Here is a 13,494-nt window from a genome sequence, read left to right as displayed (position 1 = left end):
CATCTCCAACAGCATAGAGCTCCCTCAGTATTGCCTCTTCTTCGGTGCAGCACTCCTTCTGTACCGTACCTCCGACAGTGCAGCACACCCTCAGAACTACCCCTGCAACAGTTCAGCTCTCGCTCAGTACTGCCACTCCGACAGTGCAGCTCTCCCTCAGTACTGCCCCTCCGACAGTGCATCTCTCGCACAGTACTGCCCCTCCGACATTGCAGCTCTCCCTCAGTACAACCCCTCCGACAGTGTAACGCTCCCTCAGTATTGACCCTCCGACAGTGCAGCCCTCCCTCAGTCCTGCCTCTCCGACAGTGCAGCGCTCCCTCAGTACTGCCCTTCCGACAGTGCAGCGCTCCCTCAGTACTGCCCCTCCGACAGTGCAGCGCTCCCTCGCTACTGCCACTCTGACAGTGCAGCCCTCCCTCAGGTTGCCTCTCTGACAGTGCAGCGCTCCCTCAGTACTGCCCCTCCAACAATGCAGCTCCCCCTCAATACTGCCCCTCTGACAGTGCAGCGCTCACTCAGGACTGACCCTCTGACAGTGCAGCTCTCATCCAGTACTGTACGTCCAAACGTGCAGCTCTCCCTCAGTACTGCCCCTCCGACAGTGCAGCGCTCCCTCAGTACTGCCCCTCTGACAGTGCAGTGATCCCTACGTACTGACCCTCCGACAGTTCAGCACTCCCGCAGTACTGCCCCTCCAACAGTGCAGAGCTCCCTCAGTAATGTACCTCCAACAGTATAGTGTTCCCTCAGTACTGCCTCTCCGACAGTGCAGCGTTCCCTCAGTACTGCTCCTCCAACAATGCCGCACTCCCTCAGTTCTGTCCCTCCAACAGTGCCGCACCCCATCAGTACAGTACCTCCGACAATGAAGCACACCCTCATACTGCACCTCCGACAGTGCAGCACACCCTCAGTACTACCCCTCCGACAGCACAGCACTCCCTCAATACTGACCCTCCGGCAGTGCAGTGCTTCCTCCGTTCTGCCCCTCCAACAGTGCGTCGCTCCATCAGTACTGCCCCTCCAACAGTGCCACAATCCCTCAGTGCTGTCCCTCCAACAGTGCCGTGCTCCCACAGTACTGTACCTCCGAAAGTGCAGCACTCCATCAGTATCGTACCTCCGACAGTGCAGCGCACCCTCAGTACTGCCCCTGCTGCTGATCAGCTCTTGCTCAATACTGCCCCTCCGACAGTGCAGTTCTCACTCAGTACTGCCCCTCCAACAGTGGAGCTCTCTCTCAGTACTGCCCCTCCAACAGTGCAGTGCCCTCTCAGTACTGCCCCTCCAACAGTGCCGCGCTCCCTCAATACTGCCCCTCCGACAGTGCATCTCTCGCACAGTACTGCCCCTCCGACATTGCAGCTCTCCCTCAGTACAATCCCTCCGACAGTGCAACGCTCCCTCAGTATTGCCCCTCCGACAGTGCAGCGCTCCCTCAGTACTGCCCCTCTGACAGAGCAGCGCTCCTTCGCTACTGCCACTCTGACAGTGCAGCCCTCCCTCTGTCCTGCCTCTCTGACAGTGCAGCACTCCCTCAGTACTGCCCCTCCAACAATGCAGCTCCCCCTCAGTACTGCCCCCACGACTGTGCAGCGCTCACTCAGGACTGACCATCTGACAGTGCAGCTCTCCCCCAGTACTGTACTTCCAAACGTGCAGCTCTCCCTCAGTACTGCCCCTCCGACAGTGCAGTGCTCCCTCAGTACTGCCCCTCTGACAGTGCAGTGATCCCTACGTACTGACCCTTCCACAGTTCAGCACTCCCGCAGTACTGCCCCTCCAACGGTGCAGAGCTCCCTCAGTACTGTACCTCCAACAGTATAGTGTTCCCTCAGTACTGCCTCTCCGACAGTACAGCGTTCCCTCAGTACTGCTCCTCCAACAATGCCGCACTCCCTCAGTTCTGTCCCTCCAACAGTGCCGCACCCCCTCAGTACTGTACCTCCGACAATGAAGCACACCCTCATACTGCACCTCCGACTGTGCAGCACACCCTCAGTACTACCCCTCTGACTGTGCGGCCTTCCCTCAGTATTGACCCTTCAACAGTGCAGCACTCCCTCAGTACTAATCTTCCAACTGTGCGGCACTCCCTCAGTACTGACACTCCGGCAGTGCAGCGCTCCCTCAGTTCTGCCCCTCCGACAGTGCGACACTCCCTCAGTACTGCCCCTCTGACAGGACAACGCTCCCTCAGTACTGCACCTCCGACAGTGTAGAGCTCCCTCAGTTCTGCCCTTTCGACGGTGCCGTGCTTCCTCAGTAATGCATCTCCAACAGCATAGAGCTCCCTCAGTATTGCCTCTTCTTCGGTGCAGCACTCCTTCTGTACCGTACCTCCGACAGTGCAGCACACCCTCAGAACTACCCCTGCAACAGTTCAGCTCTCGCTCAGTACTGCCACTCCGACAGTGCAGCTCTCCCTCAGTACTGCCCCTCCGACAGTGCATCTCTCGCACAGTACTGCCCCTCCGACATTGCAGCTCTCCCTCAGTACAACCCCTCCGACAGTGTAACGCTCCCTCAGTATTGACCCTCCGACAGTGCAGCCCTCCCTCAGTCCTGCCTCTCCGACAGTGCAGCGCTCCCTCAGTACTGCCCTTCCGACAGTGCAGCGCTCCCTCAGTACTGCCCCTCCGACAGTGCAGCGCTCCCTCGCTACTGCCACTCTGACAGTGCAGCCCTCCCTCAGGTTGCCTCTCTGACAGTGCAGCGCTCCCTCAGTACTGCCCCTCCAACAATGCAGCTCCCCCTCAATACTGCCCCTCTGACAGTGCAGCGCTCACTCAGGACTGACCCTCTGACAGTGCAGCTCTCATCCAGTACTGTACGTCCAAACATGCAGCTCTCCCTCAGTACTGCCCCTCCGACAGTGCAGCGCTCCCTCAGTACTGCCCCTCTGACAGTGCAGTGATCCCTACGTACTGACCCTCCGACAGTTCAGCACTCCCGCAGTACTGCCCCTCCAACAGTGCAGAGCTCCCTCAGTAATGTACCTCCAACAGTATAGTGTTCCCTCAGTACTGCCTCTCCGACAGTGCAGCGTTCCCTCAGTACTGTTCCTCCAACAATGCCGCACTCCCTCAGTTCTGTCCCTCCAACAGTGCCGCACCCCATCAGTACAGTACCTCCGACAATGAAGCACACCCTCATACTGCACCTCCGACAGTGCAGCACACCCTCAGTACTACCCCTCCGACAGCACAGCACTCCCTCAATACTGACCCTCCGGCAGTGCAGTGCTTCCTCCGTTCTGCCCCTCCAACAGTGCGTCGCTCCATCAGTACTGCCCCTCCAACAGTGCCACAATCCCTCAGTGCTGTCCCTCCAACAGTGCCGTGCTCCCACAGTACTGTACCTCCGAAAGTGCAGCACTCCATCAGTATCGTACCTCCGACAGTGCAGCGCACCCTCAGTACTGCCCCTGCTGCTGATCAGCTCTTGCTCAATACTGCCCCTCCGACAGTGCAGTTCTCACTCAGTACTGCCCCTCCAACAGTGGAGCTCTCTCTCAGTACTGCCCCTCCAACAGTGCAGTGCCCTCTCAGTACTGCCCCTCCAACAGTGCCGCGCTCCCTCAATACTGCCCCTCCGACAGTGCATCTCTCGCACAGTACTGCCCCTCCGACATTGCAGCTCTCCCTCAGTACAATCCCTCCGACAGTGCAACGCTCCCTCAGTATTGCCCCTCCGACAGTGCAGCGCTCCCTCAGTACTGCCCCTCTGACAGAGCAGCGCTCCTTCGCTACTGCCACTCTGACAGGGCAGCCCTCCCTCGGTCCTGCCTCTCCGACAGTGCAGCGCTCCCTCAGTACTGCCCTTCCGACAGTGCAGCGCTCCCTCATTACTGCCCCTCCGACAGTGCAGCGCTCCCTCGCTACTGCCACTCTGACAGTGCAGCCCTCCCTCTGTCCTGCCTCTCTGACAGTGCAGCACTCCCTCAGTACTGCCCCTCCAACAATGCAGCTCCCCCTCAGTACTGCCCCCACGACTGTGCAGCGCTCACTCAGGACTGACCATCTGACAGTGCAGCTCTCCCCCAGTACTGTACTTCCAAACGTGCAGCTCTCCCTCAGTACTGCCCCTCCGACAGTGCAGTGCTCCCTCAGTACTGCCCCTCTGACAGTGCAGTGATCCCTACGTACTGACCCTTCCACAGTTCAGCACTCCCGCAGTACTGCCCCTCCAACGGTGCAGAGCTCCCTCAGTACTGTACCTCCAACAGTATAGTGTTCCCTCAGTACTGCCTCTCCGACAGTACAGCGTTCCCTCAGTACTGCTCCTCCAACAATGCCGCACTCCCTCAGTTCTGTCCCTCCAACAGTGCCGCACCCCCTCAGTACTGTACCTCCGACAATGAAGCACACCCTCATACTGCACCTCCGACTGTGCAGCACACCCTCAGTACTACCCCTCCGACTGTGCGGCCTTCCCTCAGTACTGACCCTTCAACAGTGCAGCACTCCCTCAGTACTAATCTTCCAACTGTGCGGCACTCCCTCAGTACTGACACTCCGGCAGTGCAGCGCTCCCTCAGTTCTGCCCCTCCGACAGTGCGACACTCCCTCAGTACTGCCCCTCTGACAGGACAACGCTCCCTCAGTACTGCACCTCCGACAGTGTAGAGCTCCCTCAGTTCTGCCCTTTCGACGGTGCCGTGCTTCCTCAGTAATGCATCTCCAACAGCGTAGAGCTCCCTCAGTATTGCCTCTTCTTCGGTGCAGCATTCCTTCTGTACCGTACCTCCGACAGTGCAGCACACCCTCAGAACTACCCCTGCAACAGTTCAGCTCTCGCTCAGTACTGCCACTCCGACAGTGCAGCTCTCCCTCAGTACTGCCCCTCCGACAGTGCATCTCTCGCACAGTACTGCCCCTCTGACATTGCAGCTCTCCCTCAGTACAACCCCTCCGACAGTGTAACGCTCCCTCAGTATTGACCCTCCGACAGTGCAGCGCTCCTTCGCTACTGCCACTCTGACAGTGCAGCCCTCCCTCAGTCCTGCCTCTCCGACAGTGCAGCGCTCCCTCAGTACTGCCCTTCCGACAGTGCAGCGCTCCCTCAGTACTGCCCCTCCGACAGTGCAGCGCTCCCTCGCTACTGCCACTCTGACAGTGCAGCCCTCCCTCAGGTTGCCTCTCTGACAGTGCAGCGCTCCCTCAGTACTGCCCCTCCAACAATGCAGCTCCCCCTCAGTACTGCCCCTCCGACAGTGCAGCGCTCACTCAGGACTGACCCTCTGACAGTGCAGCTCTCATCCAGTACTGTACTTCCAAACGTGCAGCTCTCCCTCAGTACTGCCCCTCCGACAGTGCAGCGCTCCCTCAGTACTGCCCCTCTGACAGTGCAGTGATCCCTACGTACTGACCCTCCGACAGTTCAGCACTCCCGCAGTACTGCCCCTCCAACAGTGCAGAGCTCCCTCAGTAATGTACCTCCAACAGTATAGTGTTCCCTCAGTACTGCCTCTCCGACAGTGCTTCGTTCCCTCAGTACTGCTCCTCCAACAATGCCGCACTCCCTCAGTTCTGTCCCTCCAACAGTGCCGCACCCCATCAGTACAGTACCTCCGACAATGAAGCACACCCTCATACTGCACCTCCGACAGTGCAGCACACCCTCAGTACTACCCCTCCGACAGCACAGCACTCCCTCAATACTGACCCTCCGGCAGTGCAGTGCTTCCTCCGTTCTGCCCCTCCAACAGTGCGTCGCTCCATCAGTACTGCCCCTCCAACAGTGCAGCGCTCCTTCAGTACTGTCACTCCAACAGTGCAACGCTCCCTCAGTACTGTCCCTTCAACAGTGCAGCGCTCCCTGAGTACTGCCCCTCTGACAGTGCAGTGCTCCCTAAGTACTGCCCCTAGGAGAGTGCAGCATTCCCTCAGTACAGCCCCTCCGACAGTGCCGTGTCCCTCAGTAGTGCATCTCCAACAGCGTAGATCTCCCACAGTACTGCCTCTTGTTCCGTGCAGCACTCCTTCAGTACTGCCCCTCCAACAGTGCCACAATCCCTCAGTGCTGTCCCTCCAACAGTGCCGTGCTCCCACAGTACTGTACCTCCAACAGTGCAGCACTCCATCAGTATCGTACCTCCGACAGTGCAGCGCACCCTCAGTACTGCCCCTGCTACAGATCAGCTCTTGCTCAATACTGCCCCTCCGACAGTGCAGTTCTCACTCAGCACTGCCCCTCCAACAGTGGAGCTCTCTCTCAGTACTGCCCCTCCAACAGTGCAGCGCCATCTCAGTACTGCCCCTCCAACAGTGCCGCGCTCCCTCAATACTGCCCCTCCGACAGTGCATCTCTCGCACAGTACTGCCCCTCTGATATTGCAGCTCTCCCTCAGTACAACCCCTCCGACAGTGCAACGCTCCCTCAGTATTGCCCCTCCGACAGTGCAGCGCTCCCTCAGTACTGCCCCTCTGACAGTGCAGCGCTCCTTCGCTACTGCCACTCTGACAGTGCAGCCCTCCCTCAGTCCTGCCTCTCCGACAGTGCAGCGCTCCCTCAGTACTGCCCTTCCGACAGTGCAGCGCTCCCTCAGTACTGCCCCTCCGACAGTGCAGCGCTCCCTCGCTACTGCCACTCTGACAGTGCAGCCCTCCCTCTGTCCTGCCTCTCTGACAGTGCAGCACTCCCTCAGTACTGCCCCTCCAACAATGCAGCTCCCCCTCAGTACTGCCCCCACGACTGTGCAGCGCTCACTCAGGACTGACCCTCTGACAGTGCAGCTCTCCCCCAGTACTGTACTTCCAAACGTGCAGCTCTCCCTCAGTACTGCCCCTCCGACAGTGCAGCGCTCCCTCAGTACTGCCCCTCTGACAGTGCAGTGATCCCTACGTACTGACCCTTCGACAGTTCAGCACTCCCGCAGTACTGCCCCTCCAATGGTGCAGAGCTCCCTCAGTACTGTACCTCCAACAGTATAGTGTTCCCTCAGTACTGCCTCTCCGACAGTGCAGCGTTCCCTCAGTACTGCTCCTCCAACAATGCCGCACTCCCTCAGTTCTGTCCCTCCAACAGTGCCGCACCCCCTCAGTACTGTACCTCCGACAATGAAGCACACCCTCATACTGCACCTCCGACTGTGCAGCACACCCTCAGTACTACCCCTCTGACTGTGCGGCCTTCCCTCAGTACTGACCCTTCAACAGTGCAGCACTCCCTCAGTACTAATCTTCCAACTGTGCGGTACTCCCTCAGTACTGACACTCCGGCAGTGCAGCGCTCCCTCAGCTCTGCCCCTCCGACAGTGCAACACTCCCTCAGTACTGCCCCTCTGACAGGACAACGCTCCCTCAGTACTGCACCTCCGACAGTGTAGAGCTCCCTCAGTTCTGCCCTTTCGACGGTGCCGTGCTTCCTCAGTAATGCATCTCCAACAGCGTAGAGCTCCCTCAGTATTGCCTCTTCTTCGGTGCAGCACTCCTTCTGTACCGTACCTCCGACAGTGCAGCACACCCTCAGAACTCCCCCTGCAACAGTTCAGCTCTCGCTCAGTACTGCCACTCCGACAGTGCAGCTCTCCCTCAGTACTGCCCCTCTGACAGTGCATCTCTCGCACAGTACTGCCCCTCCGACATTGCAGCTCTCCCTCAGTACAACCCCTCCGACAGTGCAACGCTCCCTCAGTATTGACCCTCTGACAGTGCAGCGCTCCCTCAGTACTGCCCCTCTGACAGTGCAGCGCTCCTTCGCTACTGCCACTCTGACAGTGCAGCCCTCCCTCAGTCCTGCCTCTCCAACAGTGCAGCGCTCCTTCAGTACTGTCACTCCAACAGTGCAACGCTCCCTCAGTACTGTCCCTTCAACAGTGCAGCGCTCCCTGAGTACTGCCCCTCTGACAGTGCAGTGCTCCCTAAGTACTGCCCCTAGGAGAGTGCAGCATTCCCTCAGTACAGCCCCTCCGACAGTGCCGTGTCCCTCAGTAGTGCATCTCCAACAGCGTAGATCTCCCACAGTACTGCCTCTTGTTCCGTGCAGCACTCCTTCAGTACTGCCCCTCCAACAGTGCCACAATCCCTCAGTGCTGTCCCTCCAACAGTGCCGTGCTCCCACAGTACTGTACCTCCGACAGTGCAGCACTCCATCAGTATCGTACCTCCGACAGTGCAGCGCACCCTCAGTACTGCCCCTGCTACAGATCAGCTCTTGCTCAATACTGCCCCTCCAACAGTGCAGTTCTCACTCAGCACTGCCCCTCCAACAGTGGAGCTCTCTCTCAGTACTGCCCCTCCAACAGTGCAGCGCCATCTCAGTACTGCCCCTCCAACAGTGCCGCGCTCCCTCAATACTGCCCCTCCGACAGTGCATCTCTCGCACAGTACTGCCCCTCTGATATTGCAGCTCTCCCTCAGTACAACCCCTCCGACAGTGCAACGCTCCCTCAGTATTGCCCCTCCGACAGTGCAGCGCTCCCTCAGTACTGCCCCTCTGACAGTGCAGCGCTCCTTCGCTACTGCCACTCTGACAGTGCAGCCCTCCCTCGGTCCTGCCTCTCCGACAGTGCAGCGCTCCCTCAGTACTGCCCTTCCGACAGTGCAGCGCTCCCTCAGTACTGCCCCTCCGACAGTGCAGCGCTCCCTCGCTACTGCCACTCTGACAGTGCAGCCCTCCCTCTGTCCTGCCTCTCTGACAGTGCAGCACTCCCTCAGTACTGCCCCTCCAACAATGCAGCTCCCCCTCAGTACTGCCCCCACGACTGTGCAGCGCTCACTCAGGACTGACCCTCTGACAGTGCAGCTCTCCCCCAGTACTGTACTTCCAAACGTGCAGCTCTCCCTCAGTACTGCCCCTCCGACAGTGCAGCGCTCCCTCAGTACTGCCCCTCTGACAGTGCAGTGATCCCTACGTACTGACCCTTCGACCGTTCAGCACTCCCGCAGTACTGCCCCTCCAATGGTGCAGAGCTCCCTCAGTACTGTACCTCCAACAGTATAGTGTTCCCTCAGTACTGCCTCTCCGACAGTGCAGCGTTCCCTCAGTACTGCTCCTCCAACAATGCCGCACTCCCTCAGTTCTGTCCCTCCAACAGTGCCGCACCCCCTCAGTACTGTACCTCCGACAATGAAGCACACCCTCATACTGCACCTCCGACTGTGCAGCACACCCTCAGTACTACCCCTCTGACTGTGCGGCCTTCCCTCAGTACTGACCCTTCAACAGTGCAGCACTCCCTCAGTACTAATCTTCCAACTGTGCGGCACTCCCTCAGTACTGACACTCCGGCAGTGCAGCGCTCCCTCAGCTCTGCCCCTCCGACAGTGCAACACTCCCTCAGTACTGCCCCTCTGACAGGACAACGCTCCCTCAGTACTGCACCTCCGACAGTGTAGAGCTCCCTCAGTTCTGCCCTTTCGACGGTGCCGTGCTTCCTCAGTAATGCATCTCCAACAGCGTAGAGCTCCCTCAGTATTGCCTCTTCTTCGGTGCAGCACTCCTTCTGTACCGTACCTCCGACAGTGCAGCACACCCTCAGAACTCCCCCTGCAACAGTTCAGCTCTCGCTCAGTACTGCCACTCCGACAGTGCAGCTCTCCCTCAGTACTGCCCCTCTGACAGTGCATCTCTCGCACAGTACTGCCCCTCCGACATTGCAGCTCTCCCTCAGTACAACCCCTCCGACAGTGCAACGCTCCCTCAGTATTGACCCTCCGACAGTGCAGCGCTCCCTCAGTACTGCCCCTCTGACAGTGCAGCGCTCCTTCGCTACTGCCACTCTGACAGTGCAGCCCTCCCTCAGTCCTGCCTCTCCGACAGTGCAGCGCTCCCTCAGTACTGCCCTTCCGACAGTGCAGCGCTCCCTCAGTACTGCCCCTCCGACAGTGCAGCGCTCCCTCGCTACTGCCACTCTGACAGTGCAGCCGTCCCTCAGGTTGCCTCTCTGACAGTGCAGCTCTCATCCAGTACTGTACTTCCAAACGTGCAGCTCTCCCTCAATACTGCCCCTCCGACAGTGCAGCGCTCCCTCAGTACTGCCCCTCTGACAGTGCAGTGATCCCTACATACTGGCCCTCTGACAGTTCAGCACTCCCGCAGTACTGCCCCTCCAACAGTGCAGATCTCCCTCAGTAATGTACCTCCAACAGTATAGTGTTCCCTCAGTACTGCCTCTCCGACAGTGCAGCGTTCCCTCAGTACTGCTCCTCCAACAATGCCGCACTCCCTCAGTTCTGTCCCTCCAACAGTGCAGCGCTCCCTGAGTACTGCCCCTCTGACAGTGCAGTGCTCCCTAAGTACTGCCCCTAGGAGAGTGCAGCATTCCCTCAGTACAGCCCCTCCGACAGTGCCGTGTCCCTCAGTAGTGCATCTCCAACAGCGTAGATCTCCCACAGTACTGCCTCTTGTTCCGTGCAGCACTCCTTCAGTACTGCCCCTCCAACAGTGCCACAATCCCTCAGTGCTGTCCCTCCAACAGTGCCGTGCTCCCACAGTACTGTACCTCCGACAGTGCAGCACTCCATCAGTATCGTACCTCCGACAGTGCAGCGCACCCTCAGTACTGCCCCTGCTACAGATCAGCTCTTGCTCAATACTGCCCCTCCGACAGTGCAGTTCTCACTCAGTACTGCCCCTCCAACAGTGGAGCTCTCTCTCAGTACTGCCCCTCCAACAGTGCAGCGCCCTCTCAGTACTGCCCCTCCAACAGTGCCGCGCTCCCTCAATACTGCCCCTCCGACAGTGCATCTCTCGCACAGTACTGCCCCTCCGACATTGCAGCTCTCCCTCATTACAACCCCTCCGACAGTGCAACGCTCCCTCAGTATTGCCCCTCCGACAGTGCAGCGCTCCCTCAGTACTGCCCCTCTGGCAGTGCAGCGCTCCTTCGCTACTGCCACTCTGACAGTGCAGCCCTCCCTCGGTCCTGCCTCTCCGACAGTGCAGCGCTCCCTCAGCACTGCCCTTCCGACAGTGCAGCGCTCCCTCAGTACTGCCCCTCCGACAGTGCAGCGCTCCCTCGCTACTGCCACTCTGACAGTGCAGCCCTCCCTCTGTCCTGCCTCTCTGACAGTGCAGCACTCCCTCAGTACTGCCCCTCCAACAATGCAGCTCCCCCTCAGTACTGCCCCCACGACTGTGCAGCGCTCACTCAGGACTGACCCTCTGACAGTGCAGCTCTCCCCCAGTACTGTACTTCCAAACGTGCAGCTCTCCCTCAGTACTGCCCCTCCGACAGTGCAGCGCTCCCTCAGTACTGCCCCTCTGACAGTGCAGTGATCCCTACGTACTGACCCTTCGACAGTTCAGCACTCCCGCAGTACTGCCCCTCCAAAGGTGCAGAGCTCCCTCAGTACTGTACCTCCAACAGTATAGTGTTCCCTCAGTACTGCCTCTCCGACAGTGCAGCGTTCCCTCAGTACTGCTCCTCCAACAATGCCGCACTCCCTCAGTTCTGTCCCTCCAACAGTGCCGCACCCCCTCAGTACTGTACCTCCGACAATGAAGCACACCCTCATACTGCACCTCCGACTGTGCAGCACACCCTCAGTGCTACCCCTCTGACAGCACATCACTCCCTCAATACTGACCCTCCGGCAGTGCAGTGCTTCCTCCGTTCTGCCTCTCCAACATTGCGTCGATCCATCAGTACTGCCACTCTGACAGTGCAGCATTCCTTCAGTACTGTCACTCCGACAGTGCAACGCTCCCTCAGTACTGCCCCTTCGACAGTGCACTGCTCCCTAAGTACTGTCCCTACGAGAGTGCAGCACTCCCTCAGTACAGCCCCTCCAACTGTGCCGTGTCCCTCTGTAGTGCATCTCCAACAGCGTAGAGCTCCCAAAGTACTGCCTCTTGTTCGGTGCAGCACTCCTTCAGTACTGCTCCTACAACAGTGCCGCACTCCCTCAGTGCTCTCCCTCCAACAGAGCCGTGCTCCCACAGTACTGTACCTCCGACAGTGCAGCACTCCCTCAGTATCGTACCTCCGACAGTGCAGCGCACCCTCAGTACTGCCCCGCTACAGTTCAGCTCTCGCTCAATACTGCCCCTCCGACAGTGCAGCTCTCACTCAGTACTGCCCTCCAACAGTGGAGCTCTCCCTCAGTACTGCCCCCCGACAGTGCAGCGCTCTCTCAGTACTGCTGCTCCAACAGTGCCGCGCTCTCTCAGTACTGCCGCTCCGACATTGCAACTCTCCCTCAGTACAACCCCTCCGACAGTGCAACGCTCCCTCAGTGCTGTACCTCCAACCGTGCAGCTCTCCTTCAGTACTGCCCCTCCGACAGTGCAGCGCTCCCTCAGTACTGCCCCTCCGACAATGCAGTGATCCCTCAGTACTGACCGTCCGACAGTTCAGCCCTCCCTCAGTACTGCATCTCCGACAGTGTAAAGCTCCGAGTACTGACGCTCCGACAGTGCGGAGCTCCATCAGTACTGCACCTCCGACAGTATAGAGTTTCCTCAGTATTACCTCTCCGACAGTGCAGCGTTCCCTCAGTACTGCTCCTCCAACAATGCCGCACTCCCTCAGTTCTGTCCCTCCAACAGTGCCGCGCTCCCTCAGTACTGCCACTCCGACAGTGCAGTGCTCCCTCGGTACTGCCACTCCGACAGTGCAGCCCTCCCTCAGTCCTGCCTCTCCAAAAGTGCAGCGCTCCCTCAGTGCTGCCCCTCCAACAATGCAGCTCCCCCTCAGGATTGTACCTCCGACAGTGCAGCTCTCCCTCAGTATAGCCCTTCTTAGATGGCAGCGCTCCCTCAGTACTGCCCCTCCGACAGTGCAGCGCTCCCTCAGGACTGACCCTGTGACAGAGCAGCTCACCCCAGTACTGTCCCTCCAACAGTGCAGCTCTCCCTCATTACTGCCCCTCTGACAGTGCAGCGCTCCCTCAGTACTGCCCCTCCGACAGTGCAGTGATCACTCAATACTGTCCCTCCAACAGTGCAGCTCTTCCTCAGTGCTGCCCCTCCGACAGTGCAGTGATCACTCAATACTGCCCCTCCGACAGTTCAGCACTCCCTCAGTACTGCCTCTCCGACAGTGCAGAGCTCCCTCAGTACTGCTCCTCCAACAATGCCACACGCCCTCAGTTCTGTCCCTCCGACAGCACAGCACTCCCTCGGTACTGCCATTCCAACATTGCAGACCTCCCTCAGTCCTGCCCCTCCAACAATGCAGCTCCCTCTCAGGATTGTACTTCCGACAGTGCAGCTCTCCCTCAGTACAGCCCCTCTTAGATGGCAGCGCTCTCTCAGTACTGCCAGTCCGACAGTGCAGCACTCCCTCAGGACTGACCCTCTGACAGTGCAGTGATCCCTCAGTACAGCCCCCTTAGATGGCAGCGCTCCCTCTGCACTGCCCCTCCGACCGTGCAGTGATCCCTCAGTACTGACCCTCCGACAGTTCAGCACTCCCTCAGTACTGCATCTCCGACAGTGTAAAACTCCGAGTACTGCCCCTCTGACAGTGCAGAGCTCCCTCAGTACTGCACCTCCGACAGCATAGTGTTCCCTCAGTACTGCCTCTCCGACAGTGCAGCGTTC

The 13,494-nt window shown here is 59.1% G+C and overlaps 1 pseudogene; it reads left to right on the top strand.

Moving 5' to 3' along the window:
* LOC147110881 (uncharacterized) overlaps positions 1–11,782 on the top strand; it is a 131,967-nt pseudogene extending 120,185 nt beyond the window's left edge.
* Positions 11,783–13,494: the final 1,712 nt, after the last annotated feature.

Source organism: Somniosus microcephalus, chromosome 11 (genome assembly GCF_052327205.1).
Source record: "Somniosus microcephalus isolate GS21.2 chromosome 11, FLI_Smic_1.0, whole genome shotgun sequence".
NCBI classification, from domain to species: domain Eukaryota; kingdom Metazoa; phylum Chordata; class Chondrichthyes; order Squaliformes; family Somniosidae; genus Somniosus; species Somniosus microcephalus.
The sequence above is the reverse complement of the archived record's forward strand: the minus strand, read 5'-3'. Positions and strand labels throughout refer to the sequence as shown.